The sequence below is a fragment of the Sus scrofa genome, chromosome 11 (assembly GCF_054392235.1).
Source record: "Sus scrofa isolate SSC_HxYL_T2T_F1_AM1 chromosome 11, Sscrofa_HxYL_maternal_Yorkshire_Landrace_v2.0, whole genome shotgun sequence".
Taxonomy (NCBI): Eukaryota; Metazoa; Chordata; class Mammalia; order Artiodactyla; family Suidae; genus Sus; species Sus scrofa.
In genome coordinates, this window is record NC_139393.1 from 18,674,365 (window position 1) to 18,699,463 (window position 25,099).

Here is a 25,099-nt window from a genome sequence, read left to right on the forward strand (position 1 = left end):
TTGTCTTTCTTTTTCTAACTTACTTCACTTAGTATGAGAGTCTGTAGTTCCATCCATGTTGCTGTAAATGGCATTATTTTGTTCTTTTTTATGGCTGAGTCGTATTCCATTGTGTATATGTACCACATCTTCTTAATCCAATCATCTGTCAATGGACATTTAGGTTGACACACTATTGTCTTGGTGGAGCACATCTTCAGTAGCTTCTGGGATGCATGGGAGGTATGTTTTTTAAGAACTTGAAATTCTGAAAATGTCTTTATTTTACTCTGGCAACTGATCGATAGTTTGGCTATGGTATGAAAGTCTGGGATAGAAATTATTTCCTCTCAGAACTTTGAAGGCATTGCTTCTTTGTGTTCTGGCTTCCACTGTTGCTGTTGAGAATAAAAAACCCAGGCTGACTCTTTGTGACTTTTTTTTTTTTTTCCTGGAAGCTCATAAAAATTTTCTCTTTGTTTCAGGAATTCCAAAATTTCATAAACAGGCATTTGTGAGTCTACTTTCACCCATTATGTTGGAAGATTAGTAGACCCTTTACTCTGCTGCCTACTGCTAAAGGTAAGTTACCTTAAATTCTGGGACATCTTCTTGAATTCTCCTCTCCACTTCTTTATGTTTCTCTTACTGGAAGTCCTATTGTTTAGTTGTTGAGCTCTGACTTATTTGCTAATTTAAAAAATATTTTCTTTCCTTTCTTATTTCTTTGCCTTTTCACTCTTCTGGAAGATTTCTTCAACATTATCTTTTAAACTTTCCAGAAAAAAAAAAAAAAAAAGGAGTTCCTGTCCTGGCTCAGCGGTTAATGAATCCGACTAGGAACCATGAGGTTTCAGGTTCGATCCCTGGCCTTGCTCAGTGGGTTAAGGATCTGGCATTGCTGTGAGCTCTGGTGTAGGTCTCAGATGAGGCTTGGATCTGGTGTTGCTGTGGCTCTGGCGTAGGCCAGCGAATCTAAGCTCCGATTCGACCCCTAGCCTGGGAACCTCCATATGCCACAGGAGTGGCCCTAGAAAAGGCACAAAGGGCAAAAAACAAACAAAAACAAAAAAAAAACCTTCCTTTATACTTTTCATTTCATCTATCATTTTTAAAAAGTATTTCAGAATTCCCATGGTGGCTCAGTGGTAACGAACCCAACTAGTATCCATGAGGATGTGTGGGTTTGATCCCTGGCCTTGCTCAGTGGGCTAAGGATCTGGCATTGCTGTGAGCTGCAGAGTAGGTCACAGCCTTGGCTTGGATCTGGCGTGGCTATGGCTGTGGTGTAGGTCAGGCGTCATAACTCTGATTCAACCCCTAGCCCAGGAACTTCCATGTGCTTTGGGTGCTGCCTCAAAAAGACAGACAAAATAAGATAAAATAAAATATTTCAAGGGCTCTTCTTTGTTCCATGAATTTAAAAAAATAGCACACTTGTTTTACAGCATCTCTCTGGGTTTTCATGGAACCACGTAGAATGACAACAGGAGACCCTGAATCAGAAGACAAATGAGCTAACAACCAGGGGGTTCATGTTCTTATTTTTTGAGTTGGAGTCTGTCTCCTTCAAGCCTGGATGCAGTCTGTCTCCTAGGGTGGGGCCTGCCAGCCGGCATCTCCCTGGTTCCTATTTGCCATCTTGGGACAGAATGCTGTCTTGTCAGTGTGCCCAGTGATTACACTGGGAGGGGGGAAGCACAGTATATTCACCAGTGTAGCCCATATGGTGAACTATAAAACACGTCTCAATAATTATAGAAGAATTGAAATCACACTGAGTATATTCCTCTGTGGAATTAAGGTAGCAATAAATAATGGAAAGATACCTGGAAACTCCCCCCCCAAATTTTTGGAAATTAAATAATATACTTCTAATTAACCCATAGATCAAAGACAAAATTGCGAGGGAAATTAGAAAATATTTTGAGCTGAATGAAAATGAAAGTATAATGTATCAAAATTTGCGGGTTAGGGAGTTCCCGCTGTGGCACAGTGGGTTAAGAATCTGACTGCAGTAGCAGGGGTGGCTGCAGAGGCACAGGTTTGATCCCCAGGCCTGGCCCAGTGGGTTAAAGGATGCAGCATTGCCCAGCTGTGGCTTGGATTCAGTCTCTGGCCTGAGAACTTCCATATGCCATGGGTTCAGTCATAAAAAATTTTTTTAATTAAAAAAATAAAATAAAAAATAAAAAATGTGTGGGTTACAACAAAAGCCCCGGGAAACATACACTTAAATGCTTATATTAGAAGAGAAAAAAATATAAAAATCAATGATCGAAGTGCCAATCTCAAAATTAGAGGAAAAAAAAAGCAAACTAAATACAAAATATATACAAGAAATAAAATAATCAAAATAAGAATAGAAATCCATCAAATGGAAAAAATAGAGAAAACTGAGAAAGTCAAATGTTGATTCTTTGAAAAGATTAATAAAATCAATAAACTGCTGCTCAGGCTGATGAAGAAAAAGAAAATTATGAGGAATAAAAAAAGAGACATGACTATAGATTTTAGACATGAAGAAAACTGACAAGGAGGATATCATGAATAACCTTATGCCAATAAAATCAACAACTTAGAGGAGTTGAATAAATGCTATTTAATGAACAAGCTATCTTGTCCTCCTGGCTAACCAACCACCTTTATTGCATGTTCGTTCATACCTGACCTACAGGTGTAGGTTTGAAGGTTTCCGTCTTCTTTATTCCATTTCATTATTTGATTTGCTCCAAGGGCAGATGTTCCAGGAAACAAGCAAGCCGCTGCATCGCCTTTTCCAACCCAGCCTCGGTAGTCACACAGGGCCACCTCTGCTGCATTTTATTGGTTACAAATGATAAGCCCACCCACATTCAAAGGGGGTATACACAGACTCTGTCTCTACATGGGAGGGGGTACCAAAGAATTGGTGGCTATTTTTTAAAAAAATCCATGCTGTCTTTAGTGGTAATGCTTCCAATATTTGCATTAAGTATAATGTTTTCTGTAGGTTTTGCACAAATATATTTTATAATAAAAATTTGAGGACCTCGGAGTTCCTGTTGTGGCGCGGCGGAAATGAATCCTACTGGGAACCATGAGGTTTCGGGTTCGATCCCTGGCCTCCCTCAGTGGGTTAAGGATCTGGCGTTGCTGTGGCTCTAGCATAGGCCAGCAGCAACAGCTCCAATTAGACCCCAGCCTGGGAACCTCATATGCTGCAGGGGTGGCCCTAAAAAAACAAACAAAAAATTTGAGGACCTCTAAATTAAATTATGGGCAAATAAAAAGAAACACCAGTTGTCATTTGTTTTTCTTATAAACAAATCAGTATAATTCATGGAGAATAGTTTTTTGTTTTCTTTTGGGTTTTTTTTTTGTTTTTTGTTTTGTCTTTTTAGGGCCATACCCATGGCATATGGAGGTTCCCAGGCTAGGTGTTGAATCAGAGTTGTAGCTGCTCACCTACACCACAGCCACAGCAACTCGGGAAATACACCACAACGTCTGCAGCCTATACCACAGTTCACAACAATGCTGGATCCTTAACTTACTGAGTGAGGCCAGGGATTGAACCTGCATCCTCATGGGTGCTAGTCAGATTTGTTTCTGCTAAGCCACAATGGGGAACTCCGAGGATAGTTTTTAAGGGTAAGTTTATATTGCCAGATTTGTGAAATTTGGCTAAACAGATGAAATCTACTACAGAATGCCAAATAATTTTTAGATTCTAACCTTTGGATATGAGATCTTCATCTGGAATATTTTATAATATAAATAGGATAATATTCTCTATAAATCATAATTTGGCTGATAGTATATGGCAGTGTTCACTACATATTATAGAGAGATGTATAAAGTAATAATTTATTTTTTTAAATGTGAGAAATTTCTTACAGAAGCAACACATTTCTTTTTCATGCCAAGGAACACTGAATATGGATTCTAGACAAGGGCCAGCTAAATTACACATTTAATTTCACTAAAGCTTCAAATCCCACTGTAGAATTCTGCCAAGCTGGAATAGGTTAGACTATGTGATGAACTGTTAAAGCAAAATGAAGTACCCTCCATGCCTAAAATCCTACTAATTGTTAAATTTGTTTCCTTGTTTGTGAAGCACTGAAGTAATTAACCCTCTTGTGAAAATGCCACATTTTAACATGGGATCACCCTGGTGGCAGGATCAGAAATATTGCAGTGGTTTTAGAATTGGATGAAGTTTAAAAGTTCTTAAACCTATAGAATTTACTATAGCTGGGTGTGAATTTCTTATCAAAGGCAGTATCAGATCTGGGCTGGTTAGTGAATAAACTGGAAGCAAACAATAAACGGGAATAGAACATTTAACAGACCTTGGGTTTCCGCCCTCGCCACACGGTGGCAGGCTTACTCTGCATTGTGCGTCCTCTTCAAGCAACAAATCTCAATGCTTGGCTTTATCTACATTAAAATAAACCACATCTTTTAGGAAGTAAACTTTTAGAAAAGATGACATAAGTTATTAGTTTTTCAAAATTATATTTTCTTAGAAAATGTTCTTTATATTGTATGATGCCTGAGCAGCAATGATTTGAACCTTCAAAAGGACCTTCCACCTCTGGATCTCAGTTTCTTCATCACGAAAATGATGGGTTTGGGAGTCCCATTGTGGCACAGAAGAAACAAAGCCGACTAGTCTCCATGAGGATGCGGGCTTGATCCCTGGCCTTGCTCGGTGGGTTAAGGATCCGGTGTTGTCATGAGCTGTGGTGTAGGTGGCAGACGCGGCTCAGATCCCGCTTCGCTGTGGCTATGGTATAGGCTGGCAGTTGTAGCTCTGATTAGATACCTGGGAACCTCCATATGCCGCGGGTGCAGCTCTTTAAAAAAAAAGGAGGAGTTCCCGTCGTAGCGCAGTGGTTAACGAATCCGACTAGGAACCATGAGGTTGCGGGTTCGGTCCCTGCCCTTGCTCAGTGGGTTAACGATCCGGCATTGCTGTGAGCTGTGGTGTAGGTTGCAGACGCGGCTCGGATCCCGCGTTGCTGTGGCTCTGGTGTAGGCCAGTGGCTACAGCTCCGATTCGACCCCTAGCCTGGGAACCTCCATATGCCGCGGGAGCGGCCCAAGAAATAGCAAAAAGAAAAAAAAAAAAGGAAATAATGGATTTGGATTAATCACAGTTCTTAAATTGTCATACCTCTCTTACATTAAAAGAAAGTTTAAATATTCTTCAAGAATAAGAATTTCAGTCATATCGCAGTTACCTTGATAAAGAATATAGCTTTAGGGAGTTCCTGCTGTGTTGCAACAGGGTGGTCAGTACCTCTGCAACAGGAGGACACAGGTTCAATCCCTGGCCCGGCACAGTGAGTTAAAGGATCCCATGTTGCCCCAGCTGTGGTGCTGACCAGGGAACTCCATGTGCTGTGGGGCAGTCAAAAAAGAGAAAATATGTATAGTTTTTGAGTTAGATTGCCTAGGTTTTAATTTGAGTTCTGCCATTTATTGACCATGAGTTATTAGGAAAGGGATTTAGCTTATCCAATTTCCAGTTTCCTCATCTGTAAAGTGGTATAAATTATGTACATATCCAATGGGGTGTTAGGATGAAATGGGGAAAAAAACGTATGTGCGGCAGAGACTGCCAAACCATAAGCCAAACCATTTCTTTTTCTTCACGGGCAATCAGCTAAACCACATTTTGCATCTTTACCTGCAGTTCATTGTGGCTGATGGAATTCAAGAAGCAATGCATCCTACTTCTAGGCTCAGCTCACAAAACTCTCCCATTGTGATTCTCCTTGTTCTTTCAACTTCTGTAGTTTCTCTAGAAGCCACTTGTTTGAAATTGGCAGAACCACATCTTCAGGAAATGGAAGGAAACTTGGTCCCCAAATCACAGCATGGAGGAGAGCTTTATAACTAGTAGCAACACTCGTTTTGGACTTTATGTGAGTGAGAAACAAATTTCAATTTTGTTAAGCCATGAGATTCTGGGATTTGACTATTACAGCAGCTAGCGTTAACTAAAATTGCATGTAAAGCACTTAGCACAATACCTGCTTAATAAATGTTAGATATTATGAATTTTTTTTTTTTTTTGCCACAGCATGGCAAGCGGAAGTTCTTGGGTTAGGAATCAAACCTGCACCACAACTGTAACAAGAACCACAGCAATGACACCACCAGGTCCTTAACCTGCTGCATCACGAGGGAACTCCCAGTATCATGACTCTTTTTCTCTTTCTCTTTTTTTTAAATCTTATAGCTGTACCAGTGGCATATAGAAGTTCCCAGGCCAGGAATTAAATCTAAGCCATAGCTGCGGCAATGCCGATCCTTTTAACTCACTGTGCCCAGGCAGGGATCAAACCTGCACCTTCACAGCAACTCAAGCCACTGCAGTCAGAGTCTCAATGCACTCTGCCATAGTGGTATCTCCATTATGCCTCTTAATGATACAAACCAGGAGCCTAAAAACTCTGAACTTAAAGCACAAGCAATACTGCAGTACTCAAGATTTGGCCCCTCCTTTTTTTAAAACTAGAGAAAGTCTAGGAGATAAAGTTGTGTGTAGAAATAGCAAAAATCTGAGCAGTTCTTGCATGTAACTCTCAAAATATTTTGTATTAATATATTTTACATTTTGTGGGGAAATATAACAATATAAAACAAGGAAAATCAAATAAAAAATTTGTTTGTGCTACCTTTAAAACAACATTTTATTTATTTTTTTTAAAATTGAGGTATAGGGGAGTTCCATCGTGGCGCAGTGGTTAACGAATCTGACTAGGAACCATTAGGTTGCAGGTTCGATCCCTGGCCTTGCTCAGTGGGTTAAGCTCTGGCATTGCCATGAGCTGTGATGAAGGTTGCAGACACGGCTTGGATCCCATGTTGCTGTGGCTGTGGTGTAGGCTCCGATTAGACCCCTAGCCTGGGAACCTCCATATGCCGTGGGAGCGGCCCTAGAAAAGGCAAAAAGACCCCCCCAAAAAAATAATAAAATATAATTGGGGTATAGGAGTGTTCTTATGGCTCACCAGGTTAAAAATCTGGTGTAGTCACTGTAGTGGCTCAGGTTGCTGCTGTGGCGTGGGTTCAAGCCCTGATCTGGGAACTTCCACATACTGTGGGCACAGCCAAAAAAAAAAGTGAGGTATAGTTGATGTACAATATCATATAAATTTCAGGTGTACAACATAGTGATGGACAATTTTTTTTGTCTTTTTAGGGCTGAACCTATGGCATATGGAGGTTCCCAAGCTAGGGGTCGAATCGGACCTGTAGCTGCTGGCCTGCACCACAGCCACAGCAACGTGGGGATCCAAGCCACATCTGCGATCTACCACAGCTCACAGCAATGCTGGCTCCTTAACCCACTGAGATGCCAGGGATCAAACCTGCATCCTCATGGATACTCGTCAGGTTCTGCTGAGCCACGATGGGAACTCCGTGACGAACGATTTTTAAAGCTTATATTCCATATATAGTTACGAAATATTGGCTGTGTTCCCTGTGTTGTGCTGTATACCCTGTAGCTTATCTTATACATGCTAGTTTGTACCTCTTATTCCCCTCCTCTCACCTTGCCCCGCCCCCTTCCCTTTCCTTACAGGTAACCACTAGTTTGTTGGCTACATCTGTGTAAAATAATATTTTAAATGATTTCCCCCTTGTGATGACTTCAGTCAGTATTATGACTTATTCAGTGGTTTTTTTGTTTCGTTTTGTTTTGTCATTTTGCCATTTCTTGGGCCACTCCTGCAGCACATGGAGGTTCCCAGGCTAGGGGTTGAATTGGAGCTGCAGCCGCCGGCCTACGCCAGAGCCATAGCAATGTCAGATCCAAGTCGCATCTGCAACCTGCACCACAGCTCATGGCAATGCCAGATCCTTAACCCACTGAGCGACACCAGGGATCCAACACGAAACCTCATGGTTCCTTGTTGGATTCATTTCTGCTGTGCCACTATGGGAGCTCCTCTTTCACCTTCAGTTTGATTGCTGTGTAATATCTTAGTTTCACTTTGTGTCTATCCTCTAAAATGAGTGTTTTTTAATTGACATATAGTTGATTTACAATATTGTGTTAGTTTCAGGTATACAGAAAAGTGATTCAGTTATACATATGTATGTTTTTTCAGATATAGGTATTCACAAGATTGAATATACTGAATATAATTCTCTGTGCTACACAGTAAATCCTTGTTGCTTATCTAGTTTGTATATAGAGGTTTGTATCCGTTAATCCCATACTCTTAATTTATCCTTTACCTCGCTCCCTTTCCCCTTCGGTAACCATAAATTTGTTTTCCGTGTCTGTGAGTCTGTTTTGTATATAGATTCATGTGTATTATTCTTTAGATTCCTCATAGAAATATAATATTTGGCTTTGTCTGACTTACTTCACTTAATATGATAATCTCTAGGTCCATTGGTGTTGTTGCAAATGGCATTATTTCATTCTGTTTGACAGCTGAGAGATGTCCCATTGTTTTTTTTTTTTTTTTTGTCTTTTGTCTTTTTGTTGTTGTTGTTGCTATTTCTTGGGCCGCTCCCGCGGCATATGGAGTTTCCCAGGCTAGGGGTCTAATCGGAGCTGTAGCTGCCAGCCTACGCCAGAGCCACAGCAACTCGGGATCCGAGCCGCGTCTGCAACCTACACCACAGCTCACGGCAACGCCGGATCGTTAACCCACTGAGCAAGGGCAGGGACCGAACCCGCAACCTCATGGTTCCTAGTCGGATTCGTTAACCACTGCGCCACGACGGGAACTCCCCCATTGTTTATATATATCACACCTTTATCCACTGCTCTGTTGACCGACACTTAGGTTGCTTCTAGGCCATGGCTATTGTAAATAGTCCTGCTGTGAACAGTGGGGTGCATGTTATCTTTCTGATTTAGAGTTTTTGTCTTCTCTGGATATATGCCCAAGAGTGGGATTTCTGGACCCTCTGGTAACTTTTTCGTTTTTTAAGAAACCTCCACACTGTTGTCCATGGTGGGTGTACCAGTTTACATTCCCACCAACAGTGTACGAGGGTTCCTTTTCCTCCTAAAAATTAGTAATTTTTATTATTATTATTATTATTATTATTATTTTGGTCTTTTTTCTATTTCTTTGGGCTGCTCCCACGGCATATGGAGGTTCCCAGGCTAGGGGTCGAATCGGAGCTGTAGCTGCTGGCCTACACCAGAGCCACAGCAACACGGGATCCGAGCCGTGTCTGTGACCTACACTACAGCTCACGAGTAGTTTTTCATACTCAGTATTTACTTAGATTTAGCCATGTGTCTACTAATTTCCTTGCTCATTAATGATTCTTGCATTCTAATCCTTCCTCCTGGGTTTGTCTTCTTCGTCTTGATTTGAAAATTGTCTGTTTTTAATCCTTACTTTTGAATATTTGTTTAACTGGATAGAGAGTTCTAGATCAACAGATATTTTCCACCATCATTTGGAAGATATTACTTCATTATCCTCTGGCATCTACTGTTTGTGATAAGAAGCCAGCTTTGTCTTTGTATTGTTTCTTTGTAGGGACTGTGACTTTCAGGCCCATCCCTAACATTTGTAATCCCAGGGGAAAATTACAAATGGAGGTCCACATAGCTTATGTCTAAAAATTTATAAATTGGAGTTCCTGCTGTGGTGCAACGGGATCTGTGGCATCTTGGGAGCACTGAGACGCAGACTGGATCCCCAGCCAGGCACAGTGGGTTAAAGATCCGGAGTTGCTGCAGCTGTGGCTTAAGTCACAACTGTGGCTCGGATCTCATCCCGGGCCAGGGAACTCCATGTGCCTTGGGGCAGCCAAAAAAGGAAAAAAAAAAATTATAAGTTAAAATCAAGCTAACAAGTTGTTAAATAAGATATGTTCTATTGTATCTTGACAAAGATAGCTTAAAGATAGCTTTTTAAAATTTGGATAGCCAAGCCTTGAATTTAGGATTTTTGGAATCTTTGGGGTACCATATTGGAACTTGGCACAGCAGGGAGACGGTTTTTTTTTTTTTTTTTTGTCTTTTTAGAGCCATACCCATGGCATATGAAGGTTCCCAGGCTCTAGGTGGAATCCGAGCTGTAGCCCCTGGCCTAGGCCACAGCCACAGCCACACAGGATCCTAGCCTTGTCTTTGACCTACACCACTGCTCACTGCGACGCTGGATCCTTAACGCACTGAGCGAGGCCAGGGATCCAATCTTCGTCCTCATGGATGCCAGTCAGATTCGTTTCCCCTGAGCCACGACGGGAACTCCACAGGGGGAGATTACCACTCTGATCCCTGTCCCGGAGTTCCTCCCCCATCTTCTCCAATCCCAGCTTTATCTCACATTGTAAGGTGCCTCTCACACATGCTTGGGGACACTCCACTTCTAGACCCTATAACAGTCCCTTCCTGGCCACCCCATGACCCTGAGGGTGTGCAGGCTGTCCTTGGGGGAGGGACATAGGGAAGAAGTCCACGCAGATGCTAGAAGCGGCCTACGAAGGCCCTGGTCTTAGGCACCTGGAACATGATTTGGAGGGAAGGGGCGAACTTTTGAGTGGGCATGTTTCTTTTTTGGTCTTTTTGTCTTTTTAGGGCATATAGAGGTTCCCAGGCGAGGGGTCAAATCGGAGCTGTAGCTGCCTACCTACCTACATCACAACTATAGCAACTCAGGATCTGAGCCATGTCTTCGACCCATACCACAGCTCACAGCAATGCTGGATCCTTAACCCTAAGCGGGCCTGTTTCTTAATGCTGCAGTAACCTCCTTCATGGTTGCCTCTTAGTCTGTTCTCCACACCATCAGAGATATATTTTTTAAATGCGAATCATGGCATTTTACTCTCTGGCTTAAAACCCTTTAAAGGGCTCCCATCGCATTTGAAACAAAATCCTTGCAAAAGAATACAGAGCTCTGGGTTGTACTTCAACAAGCTAAGCTCTTTGGGGAGGAGCCTTTATTTACGATGTTTCCCTTTCTCAATTGCCCTCTTACCTCCTCTTCCCATGGCTGACTTCTCTTGGCTTAAATGTCACCTTGCCTGTATTTGCTGTCCCTGCATCTTGCTCATTTCCTTCCGAGTACAAATCCCACATTTATTTTATTTGTTTATTGTCTTCTCCTTCAAACTGCAGGCGACACTAGAGAAACTGCCACTGATAAGATTTCCTGGGAAGTCAGCTCTGAGATGGCGATTAGCACATGGGACGTTTATTAGGGTAGGGCTCTAATCAATGCCTGCTGCACCAAAGAAAATAGGATTGAGCATCAGTCAGCCAAGGCTGGCTTCCCCGCAGAGGAGCTGACTTTGAGCAAACCAGCCCTCTTCAGCTGAAGCAATTCCAGAGAGGGCTGACAGCTGTGGTCTGGGGGGGCCATCCCAGACTGCATCCAGGACGGTCCATGCCTCCCATCATTCAGATCCACTTTCTTCACAAGAGTCTGAGGAGCGGCTCCTTCAGGGCACTGGGGTACCATTTTCCCCAGGGGGATGCTTACAAAAGGAAGGTTAGTGAGATGAGCTAGAAGCCCCCTCTGCTGCTGCAGCTGGTCTTGAGGCAGCAAACTATACCCATTCTTTCCCGCCTCTGCTGACCTTTCTAGAGCCTCCTCACTACCCAGAGGTGCTACCCCTTCAGCACCTCTGAAGGTTTAGGCGACATACCTAGTAGAGTGACTCAGACTCTCAAAATCCATGCATTCCAGTTACTGTTTACTGTGCTCTTCCCAGCAGCACCTGCAGCTCTTATCCATTTGCCAGCAGGTTGCACAGACAACGCAGAGAGACGTTCAAGTTGATTATCTGGGTGTCAAACGCATGTCTCTGCTTCCGTGTGTAACAGAAACTCTACTGCCTCTTGATGGTAAGAGTCAGTTACCCTCCACCAGGATCTTATTCTTGCCGGCTCATCTTTTTTTTTTTTTTTTTTTTTTTTTTTTTTTTTTTAGGGCCATACCCGCGGCATATGGAGGTTCCCAGGCTAGGGGCCGAATCAGAGCTGTAGCTGCTGGCCTATGCCACAGCAATGTGGGATCTGAACTGCATCTGAGACCCACACCACAGCTCATGGCAACGTCTGATCCTTAACCCACTGAGCAAGGCCAGGGATCGAACCTGCAACCTTATGGTTCCTGGTTGGGTTCATTAACCACTGTGCCACGATGGGAACTCCTGCCTGCTCATATTTGACATAAGGGCCCCAAAGTACCTGAATGTGGTGTAGCTTAAAGTTCACTGAAGACTTGGAGTTCCCGTCGTGGCGCAGTGGTTAACGAATCTGACTAGGAACCATGAGGTTGCGGGTTTGGTCCCTGGCCTTGCTCAGTCGGGTAAGGATTAAGCGTCGCCGTGAGCTGTGGTGTAGGTGGCAGACGAGGCTTGGATCCTGAGTTGCTGTGGCTGTGGTGTAGACTGGCGGCTACAGCTCCGATTCGACCCCTAGCCTGGGAACCTCCATATGCTGCGGGAGCAGTCCTAGAAAAGGCAAAAAGACAAAAAAAAAAAAAAAAAAAAAAAAAGTTCTCTGAAGACTCTAGCTGTGTTCCCTGGTAGAAAGGTACTCCCAACCCCACCCCCAGGACCAAGACCTTTTTTTTTGACTGCCCCACACCATATGGAGTTCCTGGGCCAGGGATCAGATCCAAGCTGCAGTTGCAACCTAAGCCACAGCTGTGGCAACGCTGGCTCCCTAACCCACTGTGCTAGGCTGGGCATCGAACCAGCATCCCAGTGCTCCCCAAACGCCCCCGATCCTGTTGCGCCACAGCGGGAAACTCCAAGAGCTTTAAACATGTAGTTACAGTTGGGAGGATGAAAAGCACAAATTCTCCAAATGCTTGGAGGGTCACTGTAATTGACTGGTAAACAGGGACACCCCTTGGGTCTCATTTCCAGGTACTCTTCTGTTGGGGTATAGCGCCACATGATGGTGACTGATTTAGAGCTTAACTGCGTCCTGGACAGGGGCACTTTACCTTCACATGGTACCATCTCCAAGTTGGCAGTTCAGCCAGGTTTTCAACAGGCTGTTCTATTGCTTATTAGGCTGATAGCTTCTGGGTGTTATGTCACAGGATAGCTCTGATGGGTTCTATGGCCATGTGCCCACTGCTACAGCCCCTTTGGTATAAAGTGGATTCCTTGATTGGATTCCATATTTAAGAAGCTCTTTCAGGAGTTCCTGCGGTGGCTCAGTGGTTAAGAAACCTGACTAGTATTAATGAGGATGTGGGTTCAATCCCTGGCCTCAGTGGGTTAAGGATCCAGCATTGTCATGAGCTGTGGTGTAGGTCTCAGATGCAGCTCGGATCCCACATTGCTGTGGCTGTGGTGCAGGCTGGCAGCTACAGGTCTGATTTGACCCCTAGCCTGGGAACCTCCATATGCTTTGGGTGCGGTCCTTAAAAGGCAAAAAAAAAAAAAAAAAAAAAAAAAAAAAAAAAAAAAAAGAAAAGAAAAAAAGAAGCTCTTTCATCTGGCAAAGGACACTTTTATGCCTAAATGTGATCTTATATGGAAGTGATACCGACACTTTGAGAGCTTCAATCTCATGCTGGTCTCATGCCTGGTGCAGGGAGCAAAGTAGGTTTATCTTTCTGCAACCTGTTCACCATGGCGTCTGCCTTTGCACAGGTGAAGCTGTGAATCAGCAGAGCATCCTACTTTGGCCAGGGCTAAGATACGCCTGTGTTTATTTAACGAGTTTGCATGGTGAGCAAAGGGTATTCACCTGGTTCTTGGGGTGAGGGGAAGAAGGAATTAGAATTAAAATTCCTTTCCAGGCCTTCATTACCACTTCGCTCAGTCTTTCCTCTCCCCGTCCCCCACTTCCCCATTTTGTGCCATGTTTATTTACCCCAACTATGAGAGTAGAAATGACTCCCAAAGTAGTTTGATCGTTGATGATTGAAGTGGTAAAATTTACTGTGACTGATCATTTACCTGCTTGGTTAAGCTAATTGAAAATTATGGTAGAATCTCCCTCTAGGCAGAGTCTATACTTTATTACATTTTCAAAATCCTCTAAGTTATAGCATTCTCAATTTTCAAAATAATGATATTGTTTTTGAGATTGGCCGTCAGATTTCCTGACTATGTATTACATAAACAGGTTAAGTGATTTTATAGAGTGACCTAAATATTCCTTATTTCGGCATTAAACGGGTTGCTGGTCTGGCCTATTTCCCTCGGTCTTGACCAATCCCAAGGGGAGGAAAGGGCAGACAAGAAAAGGTGGAGATAATCTGAGTGCTTCCAACTGTTTTCATTCTCTCGGGAGAAATCATATTCAAGTCTTTGAGGAAGTAACTGAAACCCTTTTCAATTGTGCTTGTTTAATATCAAGAACTTTCCAGTGACCTGTGAAAAACAAGTATCTATCTAGGGGACCTTCAGAAGATTTTCTTTGGCAAAGAAAATTGTGTAAGAGGTGCATTCAATCAGGCATTAGAGAGTCCAGCTGAAGGAAGTGGGGCCGGCTTGGCTGACCCACACCTGCCCCAAATGACCCAGCAGAAGAGCACGATGAGCAAAAGGGAGTCAACAAAAGAGGATGTCCTAGTTTCCCACTTTCGAAAGGGATGCTGAAGCCTCCAAGAGTGATTGGGATGGTTTTCCTATGTCCCACCTCACCTTAAACCTTACATTAAATGTATTTCCCTGGGTTCTGGACAGGTACTTTTTACCCGCATAGTCCTGTATTAGCACGGATGCCAGGAGGAGCTGTCTCCCCCTCCCCCACCTCTGGAGCTAGAGCCCAGTTTCTTCCTTAAAGTACTACTTGTAAATTGAGTTCTGCCCTGTACAAAAAGTTTAGAGGGCTCTAAAATAGTCTTCTGTGGAAGAAATAATTTTGCTGCTTTTAGATAACAATCATAGAGAGCTTTTGAAGCTGGGGGGAGGAAAGGTAAAAAAATATATATATATCACCTGGCAGGAGTTCCCTGGTGGTTCAGCAGGTTAAGGATCCAGGGTTGTCACTGCCGTGGCTCTGGTTAATGCTGTGGCTTGGGTTTGATCCCTGGCCCAGGAACTTCCACATACTCTGTGGGCACCGGAAAACAAAGAAACAAACAAAAAACTGGCACTAGCGCACAAGCCAATTTTAGGTGAAAAGCCTATGATTTATCTGATAGAAAGTTACTCAATCCAATAAGTAATACTAATATGTAATTCTTTGAAATACATCAGGTTTCCTTTGTTCCAGAAGCAAAGAAGATCAATTCCAGCCATACAGAGTTACTTTCTTTTCCTAAGTAAGTAACACTGTTTCTTACTTCCCTACCTTTGAACACACTGCCCTCCCTTCTTCATCTAACTACTATTTATCCTACAAATTCATCTCCCCATAAAGTTTTTCTCTAAACCTCTGTCTAATTTGTGGTTCCTCATTTTGTTCACTGAGCTTTTCCTATCACATGTTTCACCCTGTACTGGGGAATAACCAGAATACACATTCCCTGAGATCAGCAACCATGTCTTACTCAATTTTTCATCCTCCAAGACACTCCAGATACAGCATCTGGCACATGATAAGCACTGAGTGCTCAGGACATATTTTATGACTCAAACCCCGTTTTACTCAACAAACATGTTTTTCTGAAGAAATTTTGATCAGCTTGGAGTCTAAAGAAACTGACTTCAGTCTGAGAAAAGTGGGCCTCTTGTAGTAAATTCACGGAACAGCTGCTATATTGATCACGCCATTGCTCTATTAAGCAGATACTGAAGGTCGATCCAAGGGCCTCCAATCAGTGGACACTGAGTTTCTACCACATGGACCCTCATTCAGTGAATACTGAGGGCACTTAAATAAGCCCAGAAAGAGTTTATAATCTAGGGAAGAAGATAGGGATAGCCAAGTTACTTCTTACAGGTAAAGGCCAGTACATTTCTGAGCGATGAGAGATTCATGCATCAGACTATGTTCAGGGTCCTGGAAATCAGGGTAGAAGTTACATCTGACACAGTCTGAGTGAACTTCAATTGCTGATGCTATTGAATCAGGAGGAGGATGCAGAGAAGGGAGACGTGAGTGGGTGGTAGTTGACCTGGATTTTGGAAGATGAGTAGAAGACTGTTGTGTACCTACCTTGGAGTGCTATTAAAGATAACAAGAGCTCAACAGTGGTTAAAGTGAAATGGAGTTTTAACTAAAAAACACCCCCCCCCTTGGCTAAGAAGGCAGCTACAAGCCTTTCCAGCTGTGCTTATCACTATGCCACCCTTCTTGTAATAATGTAACAACTGTGTGCTCTCTGTCCAAGCCAGCAGCCCTGCTAATTAGGTACCCAGCATTCCTTATCAGTTCTGCTTCTGTAACCTTGCTTGCTCAGTTTCTTAGGGAGGAACACTGTCTGCTTGGGGATGGGGGAGGTCCGGGATGCTTACATTGAAAAATCAAGACCTTGTAGTGTATAAAAGTTACTGAGAACAAAGACCTGGTGCTCAGACTCTGGAGGTGACTCCTCTGCACCCGCACCGGTGCTGAATAAACCTTGCTTTTCCATATCTCCGAGTGCTGTTTGTCTCCTTCCGTTGCCACAGTTTTTGCGGTTTCCGCAACAAAAGAACAGATTTTATTCAGGAACTATTACAGGAGGGGAAAGGAAACCTCAGTATGGAAGTGGGCTCAATTTCCCTATTGCAATCGTTTTTGATTAAAATCTGTTTTTACTGTTTGAACTACCATTTGGCTTTGATTTTCTTTAAGGGAGGAAAAGGTGGTAATTTAAAGCATTTCAGCCTGAGGCAAAAGAATGAACAAATGCAAAGAGGAGTAAAGTAATTCAGGGAAAAAGTAAGGAATCCGAAGAAAGGTGGGCAGTCAAGGGAAATGGGAATTCTGCGGAGTCAAAGCCTCCAGCAATGGTGAGCAAGCACTGGAAGATGAGGAAAAGCAGGCTTCTTTCAGTAGATTAGCAGAGCTGATTGGTGATGCTCAAAAATGTTTTTCTATTCAATTGGGAGAATTAAGTTTGAGCAAGCTTGCTTGGAAAGTTATGCCAAGAAGTTGGGACTTTATCCTGTTGAGCCAGGGAGTTTCTGGAGAGCTGAGCAGTACTTTACATAAACATGATGGTGGTCTCAATAGATAGGCTGGATGGGGCAGCAGGAAGCGTCCCCACTCCCGGCCTCAGTTTACTTATTTATAGCAAGAAAAAAATTGGGTCCTTCTCTGTCTTGGATCCCTTCCGATTTTCACAGCCTGCTACCGAGTACCGCTGCCTCACCCCCTCCTTCTTTCTGATATTGGTCCAGTTGCCACCTTCTCGGCCTTAGGTGCTTTTCGACTGGTAGGTAAATGGGGGATTGAGGAGTGTGTATGTTGGGGGGGGGATGAGTTTCTGGAGTAAAATGACCCCTCCGAGGTCCTTTTGTCTCCGACTGCACCACCTGAGTAATGCCAACAGTGGGCAGACCGCGCTATGGGGCAGGAAGAGAAGTGTGCTCAGGTCCTCTTAGGGTGGCTGTACGGCCCCCTCCCTATGGCCAGCATCCTGGGAGGGCAGCGGGAGTCCACCTCTCGCGTGCCCCTGGTTCCCTGAGTGACAAAAGCCTGTGAAACTCGGCAGCCACCGAATGCCATCGCGACGACTGGACTCCGACAGCCAATCGGCTTCCGGAGGAGTCGGGCTCGTTAGCCCGGGGCCGAAAGAGGACAGGCTCCCCGCCCACCCCGCGGGCGGACTGCGGGGCTGGCGAGGCAGGCGGGGCGCGCTGGGCGTCGGCGTCACGTGAGGCGGCCCGGCCACGTGACCCGGCGCCCAGCCCCCGGCGCTCCCTCCAGCTCCGCCCCTTCGCCGGCCACTAGCCGGCGATTCTCCCGCTCGCGCGGCGCTTCCGAGGTTCCCGCCGTGCTCCCGGCGGCTGGGCCTGGATGGACGGCGCGCGGCCGCGGCTGGCCTCCCAGGTAACTGGAGCGGGGCGGGGGGCGCAGGCTCGAGCTCGCGGAGGCCCCTCCCGCCCCTGCCTTCTGCTCGCTCCCCCGTCCCGCGGGCCCGGCCGAGGCGCCCCGTTACTCCTGCGCCCTCCCTCCTCCTGGTCCAGGCCCCCGGCTCCCGGCCTCCAGTGCGCCGGCCGCTGAGTCGGGGCGGGTGATGGGGCAGCCGGCACTGTTGGCTCTTCTCCTTGAGTTTCTTCCTCTGAGGAGGGACAGGGTGGGGAGAGGCTCGGGAAAGTTTTCCCTGCTCCCTCCTTTTTTTTTTTTTTTTTTTTTTTTTTTTTTTTTTTTAAAGCTGTGGGGACGCGGTTTTGCCCGTATCTAAAGTCTGTCACTACTCTCGGCGCTGTTGACTGAGAGAAGACCTCCCCTCCCACTCTCCCGGTCCTCCCTCGGCCCCGCCCAAGACCTTAGCATCTCCTGCTGGGCCTCCAAAGTGGTAGTGGTGTCACAGACGAACTCCACACTCTTCCCATTTCCCCCATAACACTGAATCCACACAGGGGTTTCCCTTCTTCGGGACTTTTTATCCAGGAGTGCAGTGAGCTGAGTGAACAATCATTTCTCTTGTCCTGCCTCGGATAGACTACTTGCTCTGTTTCATTTAAGATGACCATCTAGGCACACTGTTCTGCTCCCCTAAGTGGCTTTTTGTTTATATTATTTGCATGTGAGATACTCTGAAGTTGGCTCCTGCAGAACTCTGCACCTGGGGATGACAATTTTATAAAGTCATGTTATGATGCTTTAAAAAACCCCATATTCATAGTCTTGTCTTTGGCCTCTTCTTTTTAGGGGGAGGATTATAGCTCTTGGAGGCAAAAACTGTGAGTTTCTGAAACTGCTGTACATTGACGGCTAGTGACACGAAAACATCAAGGTATATAATGCTGAAAGGAATGGGAAAATGACTTAACCTCGACAGCAGTTTATAATATGCTTTAAATTTTAGAAGTTAACCATTTGAAGTGAGCACTGGGTGAATTTCACCTCTTTGCTGCTGCTTTCAGAGTTGAATATGTAACTGTGTATTTAAATTCTATTAATACAGCAGTTAATCTGTGGAGTGGATATCTTTTAATCCATTGTGGAAATATCAGTCCATTTATGTATACGTCTAGACAAGTCCTTTTTTTTCAACCCTCTAATCTGTTTCTCTTTTTTTTTTCTTTTTTTTGCTTTTTATAGTCACACCCGTGGTGTATGGAGGTTCCCAAGCTAGGGGTTCAGTCAGAGCTACAGCTGCCCGCCTACGCCACAGCCCCAGCAGCGTCAGATCTGAGTGGAGTCTGCAACCTACACCACAGGTCACAGCAACACCAGATCCTTAACCCATTGAATGAAACCAGGAATCGAACCTGCAACCTCATGGTTCCTAGTCAGATTCATTAACCACTGAGCCACGACAGGAACTCCTAGTCTGTTTCTCTTGAAGAGAAAGGATGTTAATCTTTCTTCTTCCCTCCTCTCCCTCTTCCCCAGGATATTAATCTTTAAAGAGATTCCTTCTATAGTGATTTTTATGTGTGTGATCCAGATGATCAAATTCTGGAACTTCGGAAAGCGAATAGCCATAAAAATCAATGCTATCAAGTGTGCGGCTTTACAAAAATTATTTTAAACTTTTTGAAGAGTTGCCTGAGAGTTCCGGTTGTGACTCAGTGGGTTAGGAATGTACCAGCAGTGGCTTGGGTCCCTGCTTGGGTTCATCCTCAGCCCGGTGCAGTGGGTTAAAGGAGCCTGCCTGCCTTGCTGCAGTTGCAGGAATAGGTTGCAGCTGTGGCTCCGATTCAGTCCCTGGCCTGGGCACGTCCATATGCTGCAGGTGTGGCCATTTAAAAAAAAAAAGTGTTGCCTGTACATTCTCCCGAGAGCTTGGTTCCATCTTAATAATTAGTAATTCACGCTGGGAAGTCTGAGTCAGTGTTATCTGGTCCTCAGAGTGGGGAAGAGGAAACTGAAGGGAAGTCAGAGACCTTTGCTGTTACTGTTGTCGTTGTTATTATGCTGTTCCTTCTGTGTGCACTACCTTAAACAGTAAGTCAGGCATGGGAAACAAGGTTTGAGCCCTCAAGAAGTCTAGATCTAGGCAGGGCATTAGAACACCTGTTTAAGTGTTCTGTGGTTTTAAAAAAAATCTAAAAATGTTCCATATCATGTGCATGTTAAGGAAGGCACAGGACACACGTGAGGAATGTTGTCCGAGTTTAACCAGAGTGGACCGCCTAGAAGAGGTCAAATACTTATCTAAATCCGTTATGTATGAGACTCACAATATGGACTTAATTTTTTAAAATTTCCAAGCATGTTAAGTCTCCAGTAGAGACTTTAAAAAAAAAAAATTGCAAGGTAATGAACATTTGGAGAATACAGAAGCATAAAGAAAAATGTACATGACCTGTAATTTATATCCTCTAAAGATAACAAGTTAATGTTTTGGAGTATAAGTACAAACTTACTGGGTTGCTTTGTTCAGACAGTGAGATTTCAGATGCTAAGAGGTACTGTGAGGTCCAAGTCTAGTTCATTCCTAAGCCTGGGAGAGCCAGTAGCAAAAGTTTGAGTATTAATGAAAGACTTAGCAAAATCTGTTTGATTCCTGAGTTTAGCTAGAGATTGGATAGCAAGTGTTCAAATAGCTAAGGAGACCTCTATATTTTTTAGTATTAGAAACACTTTAAAAAAGGAGATAATACTCAAACATACGTAAGATGGTGTAAGGTGTGAAATGACTTCAGAAAATGATGACTCCCATCGCGGAAGATTGTATTCAGACCATTCCTGAAGGATGGTCTCTGTCCACCCCATAACCCCAGAAGAGAGGATTCCATGACTTTTGTGAGCCTAGCATTTCACGGGGCGGCGGGGGGCGGGGCGGGGGGAATATTTCTGCCCATGTATTCTTTTTATTGCTTAAGGAAATGTTCTCGTTTGGGAAATGGTCTGTCCTCTGGTGCTTCAATCGTGAACTCAGGTGTTATGGCATAAACATCTAGTCATGTTATTTACAGCTTGGTAGAGTGTTTCCAAAGATGACTGCCAGCAGCTCCTCCCATCAAAAGATGGAGTCTGTTTCTGCACAATTAGAATCTAGGCTGGCCTTGTGACTTGCTTTAACCAGTATAATGTGGTGGAAGTGATGTGTGTCAGTTCTGGGCACAGTCCTCAAGAGGCCTGGCAGCTTTAGCATTCACCCTGGGGGAGGCCAATACGCATGTACAGAAGCCTGGGCTAGACTAGGTGGAGAAAGAGAGGCCACATCGAGTGGCCCAGGTGCATGACCGAGGCCTGTTTCAGCCCCAGTCAAGCTCCCGGTACCTGTGAAGCCAGGTGGGCCCAGTCAAAACACAGAGTTAAGAGAATAACAAATTGCTGTTGTTTCAAGCCACTGAGTTTTGGGATAGCATGTTACTCAGCAAAATTGAACTGAAACAACAATGTAGCACCTCATGTGATAAAACCCTTGGTGTAAATCTGGTTTGCACATGAATCATTCCCAAGAAGTAATCCCTGAGCACACGATTGTGGTCAGCATATGCAGTGGCATACTTTAAAGCTAAGCCTCTACATTACTTCTTATTACATAGGGATGTACCTATTGAATTAGTTTAACCAAAGATTGTAGCCATATCTCGTATTCTATTAGGTAACTGCCCAAGTCAAAAATCATTTTCTTCTGCTGTAATTGTTTATTTGTATCCATGATTATTATCAGTCTTCACATCTGATGATATGATATGATCATCTCACGTGTTTTAAAGGCATTGCCCATTATTGAGGTGGCAGATGTTTAGTGTTACTTGCAATTTGTCATTTGATGAATTTAGCACCATGATTTCAGTTGTAAGTCCCGATAGTACAGAGGTAAGATCGGCTACTGTGAACATGTGTCTTAGAAGCGCTTTGATCTCAAGAGTCGGAGAGAGTGAATCTTACGTAGACTCTTATTTCTCATGTATTACAGGACTTTATTTCTTCACTCTACTGTCTTTTGCTCCTTCCCTCTTACTCTCAGCAGAAAGTCTTCCTTTTCCTCTCTGCTGGCTCCTTCCCATTAACATTTAAACATTTTCAAGTCTCTAACATGTTTTAAAAAATCACCCCAAATATGTCCTTCAGCTGCAGTCTGTTTTACAATTACTATCGTCCTCTCCTTTCTCCTTCATAGGCAAGTTTCTTTCTTTTTTCTTTTCTTTTTTTTTCCTTTTTAGGGCCGCACCTATGGCGTGTGGAGGTTCCCAGGCTGGGGGTCAGTCCAATCGGAGCTGTAGCCGCCTGCCTACACCACAGCCACAGCAGCATGGGATCCGAGCTGCGTCTGTGACGTGCACCACGGCACCGGATCCTTGACTCACTTAGCGAGGCCAGGGATTGAATCTGAGTCCTCATGGATGCCGGTCAGGTGTGCTAACCGCTGAGCCACAACAGGAGGTCCTTTTTTGTTTGTAGGCAGGTTTCTTGAAGATGTTCTTCGTATTCATCGTTTCTTTCTTTTCACCTTTCACGTGCTCCTCCACCTGCTGCAGCCTGGCCTTGTTCACCCACAGACTCTCTGAAGCTTCTTAAGGTCACCAATAATTTTTGCTAAATACAATGGGCACTTCTCAGTCCTTACCTTGTGTGGCCTCTCAGCTGCATTCAGCACTGACACTAGCACCTTTGTGTGATGCTCCTGTCTTCAGGCTGCGGTCTCCTGGTTTTCTTCCTAGTCTGCCTGTTCCTTCAGTCTCTTAGGAAGTACTCCTTGTGCCTTTGTTGTTGGACTTCCTTTGAGTTCTGTCCAAGATCTTCTCTTCTTACTGCACACTTTCCTGAGTGAGCTCATGCCAGATTTCCAAATCTCCAATTTAGATCTCTCTCTCTCTCTCTCTCTCTTTTTTTTTTTTTTTTTTTTTTGGTCTTTTTAGGGCTGCACCCACAGCATAGGGAAGTTCCCGGGTTAGGGGTCTAATCGGATCTGCAGCTGCGAGCCACAGACACAGCCATAGCTGCTGAAGATCTAAGCTGCATCTGCAGTCTACACCACAGCTCACGGCAACATGGGATCCTTAACCCACTGAGCGAGGCCAGGGATGGAACCTGGGTCCTCATGGATGCTAGTCGGGTTCTTTACCACTGAGCCACAATGGGAACCTCTAGATCTCTTTCTTGATCTTCAAATTGATAAATCTATCTCTTGGACATACCCACTTTGATATCCCACAGGTAGCTAAGTGTAGATTGTCCAGAGTAGAATTCCTCACCTCCCCGTGACGTGCACTGTGTTCTCTGGGTGGGTTGTGCTTCATTCACTTGCCTAAGCTGAGCATCTGCGTATGATCCTTGGCTTTGCCTTCCCCTTATCCAGCTCCCTCCTCCCAGATGGTCAGTTACAGAATGCTTTTGAGTCTGTCTCTGGTGGTTTTCTCCACCTCCGTTTCCCTGGCATAGGCTTCCATTCTCTCTCTCCCAATTACTAGTACCACCTTAGTCTCTGAGTATTTCCTCTTCCCTCACCCCCATCTAATCCATCACCCCATCTAATCTTTTTTTTTTTTTTCTGTCTTTTTTGCCATTTCTTGGGCCGCTCCCATGGCATATGGAGGTTCCCAGGCTAGGGGTCGAATCGGAGCTGTAGCCACCAGCCTACACCACAGCCACAGCAACGTGGGATCCAAGCCACGTCTGCAGCCTACACCACAGCTCACGGCAACGCCGGATCCTCAACCCACTGAGCAAGGGCAGGGACCGAACCCGCAACCTCATGGTTCCTAGTAGGATTCATTTACCACTGAGCCACAACGGGAACTCCCACTCCATCTAATCTCTACGTTCAGCCAGTGTCTTTCATAGATGTACACCTGATTGTGCCACTTCCGTGCTTAAGATCCTTCCCTGGTTACGTGTTGCTCTTTAGATAAAGACTAAGCTTTTTGCCTTTAGCCTGCTAAATTTCTCTCAGCTCCTCCACCAGACTTTCATCTGGCATATGTGTTCACTGTTCCAGGTGCCTGCCTTCTCTTCAGGTAGTTGACGCCTCACGCCTCCCAATTCTTTTTTTTTTTTTTTTTTTTGTCTTTTTAGGGCTGTGGCATATGAAGGTTCCCAGACTAGAGGTCGAATTGGAGCTACAGCCTCTGGCCTATGCCAGAGCCACAGCAACCAGGATCTGAGCCATGTCTGTGACCTACACCACAGCTCACGGCAACACCGGATCCTTAACCTGCTGAGTGTGGCCAGGGATTGAATCCACAACCTCATGGTTCCCAGTCGGATTCGTTTCCACTGCACCACAACGGAAACTCCCGACACCTCCCAATTCTGATGATCCCATAGCACCTGAACTTCCCTGTCGGCACATGGCCGCACTGTGGTGAGCATCTGTTTATGTGCCAGGACCCTCCTGATCCCATAGCTGTCCTGCTGGGGGAGGGGAGAGGGTGCTATTGATTCAGTGTTTACCTAGAGGACCTTCAGTAAACAATTACTGAGTGACTGTAGTGTGGTTCTGCCTGTCCATTGCTGGAATTTTAGACTGGCTTTAGGCCATAACAGGGTACAGGTGATACTTTTCATGCAGCAGAGACTAGTAGGTGAAATCACTTTAGAGATATCCCTGAGGGAGGGGTTCCTGACACTGTAAATCGATTTGAACTTGGGCCCTTCCATTCCAGCTTTGGACTCATTAGAAAAATAAAATGAACTATTAATGTGTTCTGTTTCTTTAACTGTTGACCTGTCTTTGTGATCAGTTTTGCAAAGTCTTATGTTTGGTGCTACAAGGCACAAAACGATAGAAGAAAATTATTTGTAATCATGGAGGTTTCTATTCTGGTTTCCTTTTGAAAATAGAAATGTCTTGTAAAAGCAACATAATCAGCTTCACAACCCTGAGTATTATTTTTTGTTGTTGCTCATGCTATTGCTGCTTGGCTTGTTTGCGTTGCTAACCTGAATACAGGCTTCAGTAGAATTATTTCTTCACTTACAATGAGCTGTCAGATCCCCAATGTCCTAGAATCGCCTAAAGCTTCTGTGCAAGGAAATGAAAGCTGCCTCTTGGATGAGGGGGCTAAAGAATTCTCTCCCCAGGCCATTATTGCACGCTGTGCTTCAGGTCAAGGAATCTGTTGGTCTTTGGAAGTCACAGTTGTCCTCTTAAATGAGTGATGAATTTGAACACAACTGAGGAGGCAGAGGGCAATCACAGTGAGTGTTGTGAAATTCTAG

At 44.5% G+C, this 25,099-nt stretch overlaps 1 protein-coding gene across 36 annotated transcripts in view; it reads left to right on the forward strand.

Moving 5' to 3' along the window:
- The first annotated feature begins 464 nt into the window (after positions 1-464).
- Positions 465-25,099, forward strand: part of RCBTB1 (RCC1 and BTB domain containing protein 1) — an 83,140-nt gene continuing 58,505 nt past the window's right edge. For 17 of the 36 annotated variants that reach the window (XR_014819374.1, XR_014819391.1, XR_014819385.1 and 14 more), the window contains exons 1-2: positions 17,764-17,860; positions 18,686-18,770. The gene's annotated coding sequence lies outside the window, so the exon portion shown is untranslated. Of the gene's footprint in view, positions 562-17,763; positions 17,861-18,685; positions 18,771-25,099 lie in introns of those variants that run through there. The other 19 variants (XR_014819376.1, XR_014819387.1, XR_014819390.1 and 16 more) reach the window with 2 other exon arrangements.